Consider the following 16783-nt stretch of genomic DNA (forward strand, 5'->3'; position numbering starts at 1 on the left):
ATTGCTGTCTGGCAGTGATCTCTTTATGGAAGAGATGTGGTCTGCCTTACAAATGAGGATTTAGTCATCATCTGTGCTGGGTTAATGCAGGGGAGAGGCTCTGTCCCTGCAGGTTAATCAGGTGTGAGGGGTTTAGGCACTGGAGCAGTCTCAGCAGGCAGAGCAGTGCTGAGCCAGCCAGCACAAACCCAGCTGTGGGGCACAGGAGCCCTGGGGTGATGGACTCTGTGTTCAGCCCCTTTTCTGGGTGTGCAGGGGCTTTGCTGGCTCTACTGGCACTGCTGCTTTGTGTAACCTCTTTGTGCTGAGAGTGCAGCCAGCCAGGCACTGACACCGAACTGCTGAGCCACCAGAACTCGCAGAGAAACTCTGGCATTCCTCCTCCTTTGCAGGACAAAACTAATTTTTTTCAGAGTGACAACTGTGCAGTGGTTCTCTGAGGTGTTCCGTGGGTAACAAATGTGTTGCCTCTTTCCCCTGTTATTTGTTTTATATTTTGTTCCCCTTTCACCAAATGACAAAGCTGCAATGATCCTATGGATCGGCTTGGATTTATGAAAGTCAAAATACATGGAATATTTTAAAGCAAAGGGTGGTGTAGGCTGGGTCCCTGCTGTGTCCCACGGCCCACGTGTGTTTCTTGGGTTTGACCAATGAGTTAACATCTCCAGTGCAGCTACATGGAAGTATTTAAGTACATTTTTGCAGAAAGATAAAGTCAGGTGATCACAGAACGCTTGCCTGACCTGCCAGCTGGTAGAAGCCCTGTGTTTCTCTCCAGCATCTCCATTCAGCTGCAAGAGGTCTCTTGTTGCCTATCAGAGTTCTAATTTTGCTGGGGAAAAAAAATGAAAAATGTGCGTCAATGGTGCCATAGTCTAAACTATTATGAACTGCAGGGTTTTTTTAGCATTTCTTAGTGTGGGTTACCACAGATAATAATAGTATCCTCTGCACTGTGCAAGATTGCTCTCAAATTTTAATGGCTGTTTTGAGCTTACTGGGGGTTAGCAGAGAATCTCAGTGTGGGCTAAGTGAAGTAGAGAGGAGTTTAGGATGTATTTTATTTGAACATTTCATCAAACTTCTACTAAACTTTTTTAAGGATTAAAAAATCTGACCTACCACCCCCTAACTCATCTGTCCATCCAGCAGTAGCCTTCTCATCTGTGGGAGCAGTATTTGCTCTGCCTGCACCTCAAAAATACACAAATGTTTGAAGCATTGATGCATTTCTGCTGAATTTTTTCAATAATCAAATTAACTCATGAGCTCTTCATTATATCTTGACAGTGGCCCCTTCTTCAGAAGCAATTATAAATTATGCATCTATTTTAGCCTTGTTTCCTGAGGCAATTCAACTTTTTTGGAGACATTGTCAGTCTGTCCCTCTGTGCTCACCCAGTAACTTTTTAACCCATTGTCAGATTACTGTAAAACCTGACAGAGAGATGGATATTCAGCTTCCAATATCTGGAGGAATTCCATGGAAGCAGATGGCTAATTAAAGGAAAGCAACCCAGTTACTGTCCATAAGGGAAATGTTTCATCATGTGCTCAGCACTCGAGTTCTTCATGGAATTTATGTGAAATATCCCAAATATAACAAAGCTTTCATTAGTGCCAGCAATGTGTTACACATTATGGAGCCACAAACCTTCCAGTACTGTTTGTTCTACAACTCCTATTTTCCTGTTGCCATTAACTATTTGAAGGAAAACAAACAAAACTAGCTTGGAAGGTGATTTAAGATTTGTATTTCTAGACCAATTCTTGTTTTACACCATTATTTTTGTATTATTATAGTAAAATATGAGGATCAGGTGCCCTGGCAGCTAGGAGGGCCAATTGTGTCCAAGCCTTTTTGTGATATAGATTATAGCTTGATTATTTTTAAAAAAACATTTAAATTAGTCCTTTTAATTCTTCTCCTTTTGTTATATCTCATTATTTTTCTTTTTTTTTCTCTCTCTCCTAATGAAATAAATCAGTTTGGGTTTTTATTCCACACTGCCCCAAACCAGCAGCCTCCAGCACCTCTGCTTTTCTACAACACTTCAGTGAAACTTGGCCAGCAAGGCCACTGCATTTTAAAGGTCTTTGAAGTGTCTGTAAAATGACATTTCTGACACAGCAGCCAAATCCACTTTATCTGGCAAATACTGACTAGCAGAAAGGAGGAACACCTGTACTTGCAGTGTGTGGTTTCAGTGCTGCTGTTTGAAGTGAGTCTCGTTATATTTCTGTGCTGCCCCCATCCCCAGCGAGCTGCCTTCAGCTGGGTCCTAGCAAGGAGATGTCAAAAATAAATTAGTTCCTGTAATTAGGATGCTCAGCCTCGCTGGAGGAACAGCAGCTAATGCCTGAGGTTTGTAAAAGTGTGTACCACTCCTAGAAATAAGTTTCTTGATAAAAAACTGCAAATTGTTCCTGTGGCAGAGCCCAAGGAGGTGCCAGGCTGTTTTTTTGGGCACAGCTCACTGCTGGGCTGTTTTTACAAACCAACTACTCGGAAAAGGGAGAGCTTTGAAGATGCTCTGTGGAGCTGGGATTGCAGTTTTGCTGATCTGATTCATGTTTCCTTGACAATAGGTATAAAATTTTATCAGAAGCCACAGTTTTATTCAGTTGTGGAGTATATAATGGTGTAAGATCAAGATGATGCTCTTTACTGCCACAGAAACAAAACAAAGCCTTTTGCAGAATTATGCTTAGTGATAAAATCTCTCCAAAGAGGTTCCAGAGATATTCACTTGCATGCCATTAGTTTACTGGTGTGGTTCTTGTTGGTAAAGGCAGTCTTTGCTCTGCTGCAGAGAGCTACATCTGAATATTGTCTTTTCTTCTGAGCAGGCAGAGTCCCAAAGGTGTTTTCTAGCTAGTATCAGACCATGTCTCCTGGAATTCACCTGATCAGAGCATCTCTTTCTAGAACAACTGTAGACAAAGAGGCCTTGAAGCCTGGGAGATGATATTTTCCCAAATTTACCAACATTTGCTGTTTTAAATCTTGTTATTCTGATGATCCTTGCAGTGCCCTGTTTCTCTATTTATTTTTAAGCTTCTCATGTAAGTGCTATCTTGTGATAATGAGTTTCACAATTTAATTGCACTGTGTAAAGCTGGATTTTTGTTTATCAAGTTAATAATTCACTTTGAGTGAATGTCAAATTTTTCTTGAGCCCTGGGACTTGAGGAGCAGCAGACAGAAGCCCAAAAATACTTTAAATTGGCTAAGGTCATCTAGAAGTCGGGAGGGCAAATCTCCACAGGTGCAGGAATTAGTCACCTTCTGAAGTGCTATTTAGGAAAATTTACTTTATTTGAAATTATGCAGATAATGCTTTAGCCAGCATCAGAATTATTCTAATTATTTGGGCTGATAATGATACACTGGTGCCTCTGGGATAGAATATGAAAGCATCTTCCAGCATCCTGTACCTGTCCCTTTCTTCAGTGGCATCAATTGATCTTGACTGCTCTGGCATCAGTGGAATTGCAGCTCCTGTGTAAAATCAGAGAGTGGGAAGTTGAAACGCTTTGCTTCTGCTTTTGTTTTTTTTTTAAATTTTCTTTTACCAGCCTGATTACTGAATGAAGCAGGGCCAGTTTTCTGCTGTTTTCATGTCCCTGTGCCAAAGGCAAAATAAAAAAAAAAGTATGAAAGTGGAAGCTGTTCTTTTTCAATTTATAATCCCTTAATTTCCTCTCTTTGACAGTTTTGAAGACAAAAGGCTTGAGTGCATGAAAGTATCTTGTTCTAGGTTACTCTCCTCTGTGGGGGTTTCAGTAAGTAATTATGTTAATCAAAGGTCTCCTGACCTCTGATTCTGGTTCTTTCCGTTTTGCATCTAGGTAACAATTGTAAAGGAATAAAAAATAGGCATAGATATATATAAATTTCTTACTTTCTTGATATTTAAGAAGATCTTTTTAAGATGCCATAAACATGGGGAGATTTTTATGGCAATTAGTGATGGGGTTTTTTTATTTGGTGATTTTTTTTTTTAATGTCAAGTAGCTATTAGCACCCTGGAGTTTGATTCTTTTCTAGATTTTACACTGCCTGTGAGGAGTTTTCATTCCCTTCTCTTCTGAAGTGTGGTAGCATAGAGGAATGGATTAAACTTATCCTGAGTTATTTGTGCAGTTTGAAGTGAACATGGTCTCACTGAGTAATAGCAAACTGTTATGATGTTGAGATTCCTTCTCTCAGGGTGAATATTTTAGCATAAGCCATGGTAGCAACATGGGTACCAAGGAGGTGGGGAAAGAGAATTTCCCGTGAAAAAGAAGAAGAATTTCCTGTTGTCATGTATTTTGCTCCTGACCTGCCTCCATAAAGTGTTTACTTTTCTTTTTTTTTGTTTTTTAATTTTTAAAAAAATTTTTGGTGATATCTGCAACATGACCCTCATCAGCTCTGAAACTTCCTTCAGAAAGCTTGACATGCCATTTCTTTCCACCTAATTAACAATTCTGTTACCTCAATCTATGCATTTTGTTTCTGAAATTTATGTAAGTCAAAAGCACACATATCCAGAAACCAGTTTATTGTCATTGCTGTGCTGCCTGAAGGTACAGAGAGCTGACACCTGCCTGGGCACAAGAGTTCACACAGCTTTAGAAACACACTTCTAAGCTGTCACAGTCTGCAGTCATTGAGGGGACCCTAAAAGCAGCTTTACTGCAAACCCCCCAGAACTCTAATGTGGTTAGGAGCAGTACAGAATAAGAGAGAAAATGAATTTTTGTTATGAGGGTCTGTGATGGATTCTCTTGTATTTTTGAAAGTACTTTTCTGAAACAAACTCTGGTTCTTGAGGGACTTTGGTCTGGTTCTTTCTGAAACAGTCTGGTTCTGGAGGGAGTTTTTTCAGAAGATATTGTGCTCCTCTTTTATTGCAGAGACCAGGAGCTGCTGCTGGTTTCTGCTGGGTGTGTGCCCTGGGAGGCATCGCTGGGCAGAGGCTGCTGCCATCAGGATGGGCTCAGCTCAGTGCCACAGCACACCCTGCTGTGCCAGCCACCGGCTGGGTGAGCACCAGGCTTTGGGCTCAGGCCCTGGAGGTGACTTCCACAGCTCCTGAGCCCTGTGGAGCCCCGATGTGCTGCACCCAAAGCTCTGCAGTGAAGGGCGAGCCTAAAGGTTCCTAATCCCAGCACATAAAGTCTGGTCAATGCCTCCCCCTTGTGCATGAGCATTAGGATACACTGTGCTCTGGGGTCTCCCTCCTTGCTCAGGAATGAGTAATTTCATCTGGGGCTCAACTGGTTTTGCAGCACCTGGCTCCGTTGTCAAAGGCATCAGTGATTGTGGAATTACAGAGGAAAAGGGAGGATCTTGAAATGCCTTTAATCTGAGCTGCAGTTCCACCCAGCACCCCGTGCTTGTGCTATTTAACTACACATTTTCAGTGTTCATGCACATGTGCCATAATGATGTGAAATGTCCTAAATAAACCAGCAAAGTATTTGGTGGTGTTTCTTCCCCAGTCCTCATAAATGCAGTTTCTCATGGTCTGATCAGGTCTGTACACAGATTTTTTATTTCTTTCTCTTGCTTAGCCTGCCACCATCACTGATTGCTGATGACCAGTGATTCAATGAAGTGCTGAGTCTCTACAGCAATTCAAAAATCCCGTTGTCAATAATAACTGCATTCATGTCCAGAAGCCATGTAGCCATGTAGAGATGTGCATTGTCATTCTGACTAGCATGAAATAAGGTTATGAAACTTTAATGCAGACCTATTGGTCAGAGGAAAATCCCCCTACTTGCAGCAGGATGCTGAGATGACACAGCTGTTAGTTCATTTAGTCACCTGCTCTCTCCTTTGCCTGATAGAATTGTTGAAATCATGGCTCTGCTCTTTATTCCCTATTTCTGCTTGTAAATCTTCTGTGACAGGAGAAAACCTAAATGTATTGTGTTGGTGTAGGGAATTAGAATATTATTTTCTTTTTGTTATTGTTGTCTAGCTAGAAAAATGGCTTTCCTGTCACAGCTGTTTGCAAGGAAAAACACATTTACATTACTTGGTTATAATTTCTAGTACTATGATGTGAACTGTTTGTACTTCTAAATGCTTAAAGGACAATTGGAGATATTTGGTTCTCAGGGGTGAAATTTCTACATACCTGTTACACAAAATTTGAAACTCAGACCTGTTAATAGAAAAATACATTCTGAAATAAAGGTGTACATTTTGCAGCAAGGCTTTAATTCAGACAGTATGCATCCAAGTGTTAAAGATACTTCATTTTAAAAACATATTTCATGTACCTCTGAAACACTTTTATCTGAAACTGTCACCACATTCAAAATGAATACAATTTAAATTCCAGAGTACTTAATCTCATTACATAAATAGAAAGTTCCAAACATGATTGTGTTTATATTGATTCTGTTTTTCTGAGGATTGGATTCACTGCATTAAAACTTTACAGAATAAATCAATCTTTTTTTTTTCTTTTCCACTTACAGAATCTTTTCTAATGACTTTGTTTGCAATGTGACATTAAGAAAAAAATGTACTTTCTTCCTTGCTTTGCAAAAACTGGTTTGTTTTCTCACTTCTTTCCACAAAGATCACTTGGGAAGGGCAAGAGTTAAGCTGAAATACTGGATTTTCAAAAATACAGGACAAATCCCTTTGAGCTGCCCCTGTTCTTTGTGTGTACCAAACCCCACATTTCACGGAGAGCACAAATCCAGAAAACAACATTACTGACCCCATACCAGAACACATGTGGGCTCTGCTGTCATTTCTAGTGATGCATCTCATAACTTAAACATGAATTTTAGCTTCATATCTAGCCCATTAAGGGAAAAGTAGCATTTCATGTAGCTTCTCTAATGTGTGGTGACATTGTGGAATTTGCAAGGCAAGATGATCAGGGGCATTTTGCAATGCATTTATCTATTCCTACCCCCTCCACTGAACTTTTTTTTTTTTTTTTAATTATTCTGTGGGGTATTGAGTCTGTTCAGAGCTAAAGAATTGCATAATTTAGGAAAAAGGAGCCTTGATAGGAAACTGCATTTCTGAGGCAAATATCAGAGAAGATGTTGCTGTCAGATCTTGTAATTAGATAGGAGGAACTTCAGCACAAAAATAAGTCTTTGTCCCCCTTGACATCTATGTTAAGAAGTATTTATGAAGGAATTAAGTTTCTGCTGCAGTGAATGGAGCTGATGTTTGTGTTTCCATTTATTCAAAAGTGGACTTCTGGCGATGCTCACATCCTTGAGGAGGGCAGGTGGGACTCACCAGCAGCTATTCTGTCTTTAGCATTGGATTATTGATATCCTGAGGAAAAAATGTAAATGCCAGGTAAATTATTTCCAATGGAGTTCAGTCCAGTGGCAGTAAGAAACCTGATTACTTTGTTTTGACCTTTGGTATTCTCAAATGTGTACATATTTCCAGTAAAATAAATGGATGCCCATACAGGCTTTGGGCTGCTTAACATATATTTCCTACTTCAGTAGAACTGAAACATTACAAGGATTCTACCCTATTTTTCAAATTAATAGAATTTTCTTTTTTTTTTTTTTTTTGTCCTCTAGGCTGAAAACTCATTAATAATAACCCTCAGCGCTGAGATTTCTTAACTCACCTTGACTGAGAACAAGAGACTCCACACTTTTTAGGAGGCCTGTAGAAATGATGCAAATTTACCAGAAAATTCTTTCTCTAAGTATTACAAAATTAGATTACTGTTCCCTTTGAATGAAATCTTTCAAATATATAAAATAATATCTCAACAGTTCATGATGTAATTTGGTATCAAAATAGCAGAAATGAGTGAATGTCACTCTTCCTGGGAATTACCCTTCTAGAACTCAGTAACTCACAGCTAGAAGTACAGACTTTACAGTTTCTTTTTAATCATGGTCTACTGGCACCTTTAACTTAGATGCTGAAAATAAATCTTTTTGTGACTCAAATTCAGTGAATTTCTAAAACTGTTATCCCAAATTTTAGATGTTGTCTTTCTCTTATTTTATTCTCATGTCTACAGCTTTATTTAGAATCACATTGTTTTCTGTGACTTTTAATGTGTTGTGTCTTCTGTCACTCATTTTGTCACTTCCAGTATTCTGGTTCCAATAAATGTGGTTTCCAGTGCTAAAATTATAAGTCTTCAGTTGATTTGCATTCAACACTTGCCCACTTCTTAACTTTAATAATATCCCTGGCAGTGTTAGGTTTGCAGTTGGACTCCATGGCCTTAAGGTTTTTCCCAACCTAAATGATTCTATGATTAATTCTTCATGATGAGTAAAAGCTTGTTGCTACTATAGAAAAATGTATTCTACAGAGTTGAAATAATTTAATTGCAGGCACATTCTCTGATTGTTTGACCTTTTGAGTTTGCAGATACTGTGCTTATTTAATGTTCACTGTGTAGTGCAGGGCTATAAATTATCACATTTTCTTCCCTGGTAGAGATATGTTATTTACCAAAGTCTACTGAAATTTGTGAGACTGAAATCACATAAGGAATTCAGGAGCTTCATTTCCAGCTTTTAAAAGTGAATTTTTATAGTTAACTTCTCACCACATCCTTGAAGGACAGGAATGAAGTAATCTTGTTGTAACTGCTAGCATGTGCATTTTACAAATGTTTCTGCCTTTCTGTGGACCCTCTTTGGAACAGATTCTCACTTTGGTTGTTCTGGCAGCTTCCAACGCTGCAATCATGGCAGTAACATTAGGAGTTCACAGTCTGTACCACAGCTGAGCTCTGATAGCCAGCTCCTAGAAGCCTGCTTGCAAGAGGCACAAAATCCTCAGGTGGGACCTGTGGAAATTAGTGGATGTTTCAGGTGAGCACCAGCTCATCCTTGTGGAAAGCAGCTGGTGGGGAGACCAGAAGCAACTTGTCTGATTTCTTGTACTTAGCCCTGTGCCCTGGAGATTAAGAGAGAAAGCATTTCTAAGCCACGAGGCAGCAAAGCTTTCTCCTGAGCTTTAGCAGACTGTTGGAGACCAGAAGCAGCTCGTTTGATTTCTTGTACTTAGCCCTGGTGCCCTGGAGATTAAGAGAGAAAGAATTTCTAAGCCACGAGGCAGCAAAGCTTTCTCCTGAGCTTTAGCAGACTGTGCAGCCTGGCACTGCTGGCAGCAGGGACAGTCTGCTTTCCATCCACAGGGTAAGTGCTAGCAGAGATTCACTCTTTCAGACATAACACAAGTTTTGGGGGATTCAGAGGCAACCACCTGCATTCTCAGCATTGAAATGTGAATAATAGTGTGGTAATACCTGCCTGCTGCCTGGTGTTGTTAATATTTAGCTTCCTTATGTGTGGGGATTTAATTTCCTGAGAAATATCCTAGTAGAGAGTGGCAAAATGGGTGTGGCTGCAGGAGGATGCTGCCACACCTCTCCCCAAAGCCTGACCCTTGGCGAGACCCCTTTACTGGCATGGTCCAGTCTCTCACTGAGTGGCAATCCATGTTGGCACATGCAAGGGATGTTTCAACCAAGGGCATTTGATGGGACTTTTCTCTTTCCTTGCCTGTTTTCCTTGACAGAGAGTACAGCTCCTGCACTCCCTGCCCATCCCCTGGGGCCTGGCCTGTCACAGGCATGCTGAGGTGGCTCAGCTGACTTCCACAAGTGTGGGAGATGCAGCCTCCAGCCCCTGTCAGTGGAGGGTCTGCCCCTGCTCCAGCCTTCCTGATGATCAGCCCATGCTGCTGAGCTTGGCCTCACTGCTCCAGCATCTTCAGCAGCTGAGGAGAACAAGTTATCATCAGTGACCATTAATGGTGATACAAGCCCAGGCAGGTCTGGCCAGCATGGCCATTAAACAGCTCTGAGTTTTCTAGGGGCCATGAGCATTTCTCCCTCATTAATAGTGGAGGATGGAACTTAAGGTGGCTCCCCTGGAGAGCAAAGTTTCTTTTCCTGAAGTACATGAAGGTCATTTGGTTCCTGAGGTCTGATTTTCACAGAGTGGTAGACTTGCAAATCTTGCAGTGTTTAGGGACAGACAGAGTATTTTTCATCAGAACAGTACATCCGCTTTTAATGAAATTACTTTCATTTATGTGTGTGCATAAGTGTCTGCAAGAACTGAAGGTCTTGGAGACTGCATGTACTGCAGAATGCTTGCATCAGCATCTAGCATGTAGTCTCCATATAAAACTTGTGCTATAAAAACTGCCAAAAAAAGATCTATAGTGTTTGCTTTGGGTGGGTTCCAGTTTCTGCTCTACCCTGAGAACAAGATTGCAGGAGAAGGAGGGGACTGCATAGCAAATTAGTCCTTGAAATGCAGTGACTTGTAGGTCACTGCACCAGGCCATTGTAATAAAAAAAAACGTAGTCCTTTTAAACTATTTGTAGCAGGAGACCCAAGCTGTGGGATGCATGTGATCTGCAGTACATCTAATAAAACTGTGTTCAGTGTACTTGGCCTTTTCCATTAAAGAGTGCTCCACAGAGCATTTTGTTTTAATATCCATCCAAGTCATGATAATAAGTAAGTAAACTTCATCTGCTTTCTCTGACATTTCATTGGGGCACAAAATAAGTGTTCAGTGATAATTTATTTCTGGCTATGGAATGACAGAGATATTTAATATGTCCTGGAGAAGTTTTAAAAAAATCAGCCTAGACGGAAATTACAAATTTGCTGAGACTCTTTTGGGTTTTAGATACATACCTACTGGATAGGATATTTTATTTAACTTATAAACCAGAGTAAATATTACAACTGGTTAATATTCTTCCACTTCTATTGAAACCAGCAGACTGACTATCAGTAGTGCTTGGAGACAGCAGTGAAAATCATTTGGAGCAGCACAGAAATGTTTTGTTCTATGTGCAAATAACCCTGTACTACTTTTTGAAAAGTTTGTAGGCAGCAAAGGCCCACATCCAGGAAAACCAGAAGCAGAAACTGTCTAAAGGGATCTGTCAGTGCTCAGAGTTATACCACTGCATGGGAATCCAACCTTTAATTTTTCAGCCCACTGCTGTGCTGGCTTGCTTTTATAATGTGCCATGAAAAGCTCTTGGCATAATGACTGCTCTCGTTGGTGCCTGTGACCTGTGAGTCTTGGTTTTATCTTTTCTCAGAATTCCACATGTTGGATTTTGGGTGTAGAGGGCTCTAGGTAATCTATGACTCTGAGATGCTCAAAATTCAGACTGGCCACAACCCACAGATATGCTCAGACATCTCTTGCCTGTGCTTAAATCTAATCCATGGCTCTTTGCTTGTATCAGAAAGACAAATACAGATATTTGGAGTGCTGGGAACAGAGAGAACTTCCCTGCCTGGGTCAGAAGTGAAAGGATGTGATTTCAACACTTGCTGGTCTCAAAGGGAGGAGCATCCTAATTTTTCTTCACATGGGAGGTTTTCAAACTTGTCAGGAGCTGTAGGTTATTTGAAAATCTTCATGGATTTCCCAGAAAGTTGAATTTTTTTTGCCAGCACATGAAACTTCATAGACCAGGGTGGCTGCTGCTGCCAGTGCTTTTTATGGCAGCAAGGGCACTCAAGGAAGCTGAATCTGGGAATTAGCTCTGCAGACATGTCTCCTCTGGTCCATGCCATAGCATGCTATGTCTTTGACATTGTCTCTTGACAATGGAAGTAAATTCTGACCTTATCTGTAAGTATTGCTCCTGCTGAGTGATGGAGATTGATAATAAGAGCCTGACATTTTTTCACGGTTAATTAGTTTAAAATGAGAATAGCTCTTGTATTCACTGCTGACTATCAGAGGCAATAATTACAAGAGTATTTTGTATGAACATTCCATATCCTGTTACCTTGGGCTGCTGCTGCTACCCAGCTAAATGTTTCAGGAAAGATGATTTGCTTTTCATGATGATCAGTAAAAATAGATTAATGGGAGAGTTCTTTTCAAAGGGTAAAAGGAGGGCAGGCTCCTGCATGCGGCACTTGTCATGTAAGGGCACGTGCTGGGTGGAGGATGGTGCACACAGACTGGGGCTCGCTGCCTTTTTGGCTTTCTGATATAAAAGCTTCTTTTCCAGGAGTGTCTCAGCAATTTCTAGGTGAATCCCATGTCTGTAACTGATTTAAGCCTTTTTGCTCTTAATAAGGTGATGCTAGACTTAGGGCTGCCAGATTTCAGAGTAGAAACAAACTTTATTAACGGGACAAAATAGCAGATATCAGACCATTTACCTGAAAGGGAAAAGGAAATATATCATAAAATCTGAAACAGAAGGATGCAACTTTCTGTCCAGTCATGTGTGCTTGCTATTACCTAATTACTGAGATATTAAGGCATGCAAATTAAGTGCTCTTCATTAGGTACAAGGATCTACTTGTGAAGAAATGCATGCCTTGGGAAGTTGCAAGTAGGATCTGTACAGCAGTTGCTAATAAGTGTCCCAGTGTTGGTATGAAATTAATGTAGATTAGCTAATAATAATATATTTTCCATTCCCTGAAGTGCTTCTCATTTAGTTGGTGTGAGTGGTGGGTTTATATATGATGCTGTTAGAGGGCACTCTAAAAAGAGGAGCTCTAGAAGAGAATGTTTTGGTGCTAAGAGTTCCTGGTCCTGGAAGTAACTTCTGATAGAAATGTCATTTTACAGTGAAATAAGTCTCTTATGGAAACAGCATCAGAGAGGGTCAGAAGTTTTAGTTGTCTATATAACTGAAACAAAACTGTCAGCTACTTGTTATGATAGTTTTTTTCCTCCTAAATATAGTCAAAAGGCAAAGGAATGCATGAGGTGTTTTTATTGTTGGGCCAGTTTAATACATCATCTGGAATTCATGGAAGAAATATTCCTTAAACTGCACTGTATCCTTAAAAAAACCCCTGCCTTTTTAATTTAATCTAGCTTTGGGGAGTCTGAAAAAAGGAGGATCTTTTATATATTTGCATGAAATAAAGTGAGTTAGCTTGGAACCATTGACCTTTGAGAAAGGAAGAAAAGGAAATATTTGCTTGTGGTTGTCTTCCATATAATGAGAGATCTGGGAAACAGACAGTGAATTGTAGGCATCACAGATGTTTTTCTCAGCACTTGTTGCTTCTCTGAAAAAGGTGTCAATTTAATTAAAATAACTTTGAAAGGAGTCCAGGAGGCATGAAATTGTTTTGCTCCAGTTGTGAATTACATCCATTGTTTTCTCAACTTTCCAGCTGCAGACCAAGCTGGGATACAAGTTTGATGTAGCTCTGTTCACTTCACAGTGGCTGGATTTGACCCATCTTTTAGTTAAAAAAAAATATTGTTTTGACCCAATCACTGTCAACTGGTAAAGGATGAATGAGCCTTTCAAGTGTTAATAAGCTAATGAATAAATATAGGAATCAATTTTTTTTTCTTTCTTAATCATAGTGTTAAGACAGTTTTCAACTTATTAATATCAAGAGTTGGCAAACAGAAAAGTTGTCAGATGCATTATTTGGAAGACATCTAAGAACATTTAAATCAGTTCAATGTATGTTAAAATATTCCTGTTCACAGCAGAGTATCATTGACAATGAAGGCTTATTGTACTCTTCATTTTCCAGAATTACATGTGCATTTTATGAAAAATGATTCAATATGATGTACCTGCTTTGGGAGGTAGGAATGGCTTAGAATTTGAACAGAACCTTGAAAAATGTCTTCTTAAAACCTGTCCTCTGGTGCCCTTCCCACCTGCCAATCTTAGCTATAGAGAGAAGAGAATCCTTTAAAAATATTTTATTTCTCAGACTGTGAAGCATCCTGTGTATATAATAAAAAAATTCCTTAAGGGCTGAACTGCACTTCAAGATTGTGTCTCTGGTGATGAAGCTGGGAATTTTTTTTAAGCGTGACAGCAGTTCACTGCATAAAGTAGCAGTTTCTCCTTGTAGCCTTTTCATTGAGGTGTTTGATATCACTCCTGAAAGCCAGAATTAAAGAACACTGCCTGGTGGAGATGATAGGCAAACCCTTTTCTTCAGCTTGAGTTCCTTTTGCTCTGGGAGCAGCCCAATAATTCCTCTAGACTTTCAGTCTTGGTCATTTATATTTAGGTGTCCACAACTAGAGCTAGAGAAATTCTGATTTTATGCACCTTAGGTAGTGCTGTATTCATACAACAAATATATTCAAGTGGATGTGACACCACTGTTGATCCTGCTGTCCTGGAGAGGAGCCTCAGGGTGCCTAACCTGAACTGGGGTAAAAGATTAACATAAATTGCTCTTCTCCTTATTGAATCCAAAATAATTATATAGCAAATCCTCTGGCCAGTGACACATCCTTTGAAGGCAGCTGCATGCTTGTCTGCTTTCCTGGGACCTGGCTAGTTTCTAAAAATGAGATCCTCCAGAATTTCTTACTCCCTTTCATAGTGAAACCCAGAGATGACTACAGGGAATGGGGCTTTAAAAAGCTCTTACAGTATCATCTACAGCTGTATCAACAAAAACTCACAATGTACAAATCACATGAGCTTCAGTGGAATCTATTTATCACTCTTGGCTGTTCTGCTTCCCCTCAGCTAGCACCCTTCACAACGAGCTGCTGAGATTTCCATGGTGATTTGCATTCTGGCTGTCTATAAGCAGTGAGGTCAAATCTGTCTCTTAGCTTTATCTTTTAGCTGGATGTGTTATTGTTTCCTGTAAATGCAAATGCACACAGGTGTGTGTCTGGAGGGCCAATTCAGAACTGAAGGACAGCTGCAGGGCAGTGCGTGGCTTTTGTAATCACTATTGGACATGGAAGGTTTTCAAATGTGTTATTTTTAATGCAGTTTAGGAATCAATAGAATGGAAAAGCTCATTTCCTAGCTGGTGTCTGAAGAGGTAAGAATTTATGGACCACCTGACATAAGGCACTGAGAGGCAGAGCTGGAAAGTTGTTCTGCAGCTGCCTAACAGTTCATTTGCAGGCATGGAGAGTCAACTCACTGAGTGTCCACTTTGAGCAATGCATGGGAAGCCACTTGGTGTGGAACTGCCCCCTGAGCACCCCCCGGGTGACACAGAGGGAGCACAGGACACCTTGAGCATTGCCTTAGGGCTAAGATCAGCCCTTTATTTTTTGCAAGCCTGTTGTTGGAAAGTCTCAAGAAGAATCACTATGCTTAGATTGGCAAATTGATCTTCTGACTTTCCTTCCTGCTGACCTGTGAGTAAATGTTACTGACAGGACCAGGGTGAGTGCCTTTATTGCAGACAAACATGGAATGACATCACACAGCAGCTCCTGGGCTCTTGGTCAGCCCCAGGGAGAGCAAGTGGGTCTGACAGAGCTGAGCTCATGCTTGGCAAGTGGGTCCACACCTAAATGGAGTGGTGTTTACTTTTGTGGAGTTAAAACTTCCAAAATCAGAACTGCAGAGGGTTTGCCCACAGTTATTTTCAAGCTGATGCTTGCAGGAAGGGTTGAAAATGTGGTGTGATGACTTCCTGCGCTTTGCTTTGTAGCCACAATGTGCTTTGTGGGAATCTAAGCAACCTGAGGGTCTTTGGGAGATGTGATTTGTAATGGCTTTAGTGCAAAATTATTCAAATTGCTCTAAAACAAACTAATTGTTAATCACTAGTAAGCAGTATGTTCACCTGCACTGAAAGACCACTGGCTTACAGGAAGACTGAAAGCACTCTCTCCATTCCCTGCATGGCTCTGGGTGTGGGAGGCTTTGGTGGCTCTGAGGAAGGCTGTCAGTGTTTCTGGCTGAGGATGCTGCAGTTCCCTGATGCTCTGATGCTTTGACCTTCTCACAGCCTCTGCCTGAGCACAGCTCTCAGACCTCCCAGTGCCACTTGTCACTGGTTGGACTCTTCAGCAGCGCTTTCCATCCTGTGCTTTCAGCTGGAGGCTCGTGGTGCTCATTGCAGCCCTCTCTGGGAGGGTGGCTGTGCTCCTCCTGGAGAGACAAGGATGCAGTTAGGTGGGGAAAAGCCTGTCCAGGAACAGCACTTCTCTTTATTGCAGACCCACCTGTTTAGGAGGAGAGTATCTCACAACCAAGAAGCAGTGCACAGATATATTTAGGTGCCAGACTGCCATCCTTACCATCACTGAGAATGGACAAATTTAATGTTTTTGCTGTGGGTCTGCTTTGGAATTTTGTTTCTCATTTCTCAGCTCAGACATGAGAGAATCACCTTCCTGTTATTATCTCAGCCCTCTTGAATCAAGTCAGACTCAAAGCTGTCCCCCTTGAAGCAGAGAAGGGCACAAATGCCAGTCTTGCTCCTTTGCTTTCTGGCAGTATGTGGGATTAATGTTACTTCCCAGTGGCATTAATTACCAGAGAGAAGGGAACACAGACAGCTGTGCTCCAACCATGATAGGAAAGACCTTTCAAAAGTGAATATAACAATTTTGATTCTTCCATAGCTGAGAACATATTTGCCATGCTGGAAGTCCCTTGTCATTTTTTAGCCAGCAGGTATATTAATGAATGACAGGAATAATGTACTTACTGAGAGTTCTTCTAGGGTTTTTAAAATGAATTTTGCAAAGTCCAACCAACACTGCATCATGAATATGATTGTGCTGGAGCCCAGTTTTGTACAGATTTGTAGTTTCTAGGTTGCTGTGTCCTAAAGTTGTAAGAAGCACTCCAAAGAGCCCTCCCTGCAGTACTCATGTAAGACTTATGCCTGGATCTCCTGCCAATAAAAGTACCTCAGCAACCTCTCTTGGCAGCTGCAGGGCTGTACTTCCTCCCTCACTCCTCACAAAGGCAAAGGCAGTACTTATCCCCTTGGCAATAACGGGAGTTAAGTAATGAGGTGATAAAAATCATGGCAAGGACTTGACTCCAGAGGCATGTCC

Source organism: Passer montanus, unplaced genomic scaffold (genome assembly GCF_014805655.1).
Source record: "Passer montanus isolate IOZ18808 unplaced genomic scaffold, ASM1480565v1 scaffold38, whole genome shotgun sequence".
Lineage (NCBI taxonomy): Eukaryota > Metazoa > Chordata > Aves > Passeriformes > Passeridae > Passer > Passer montanus.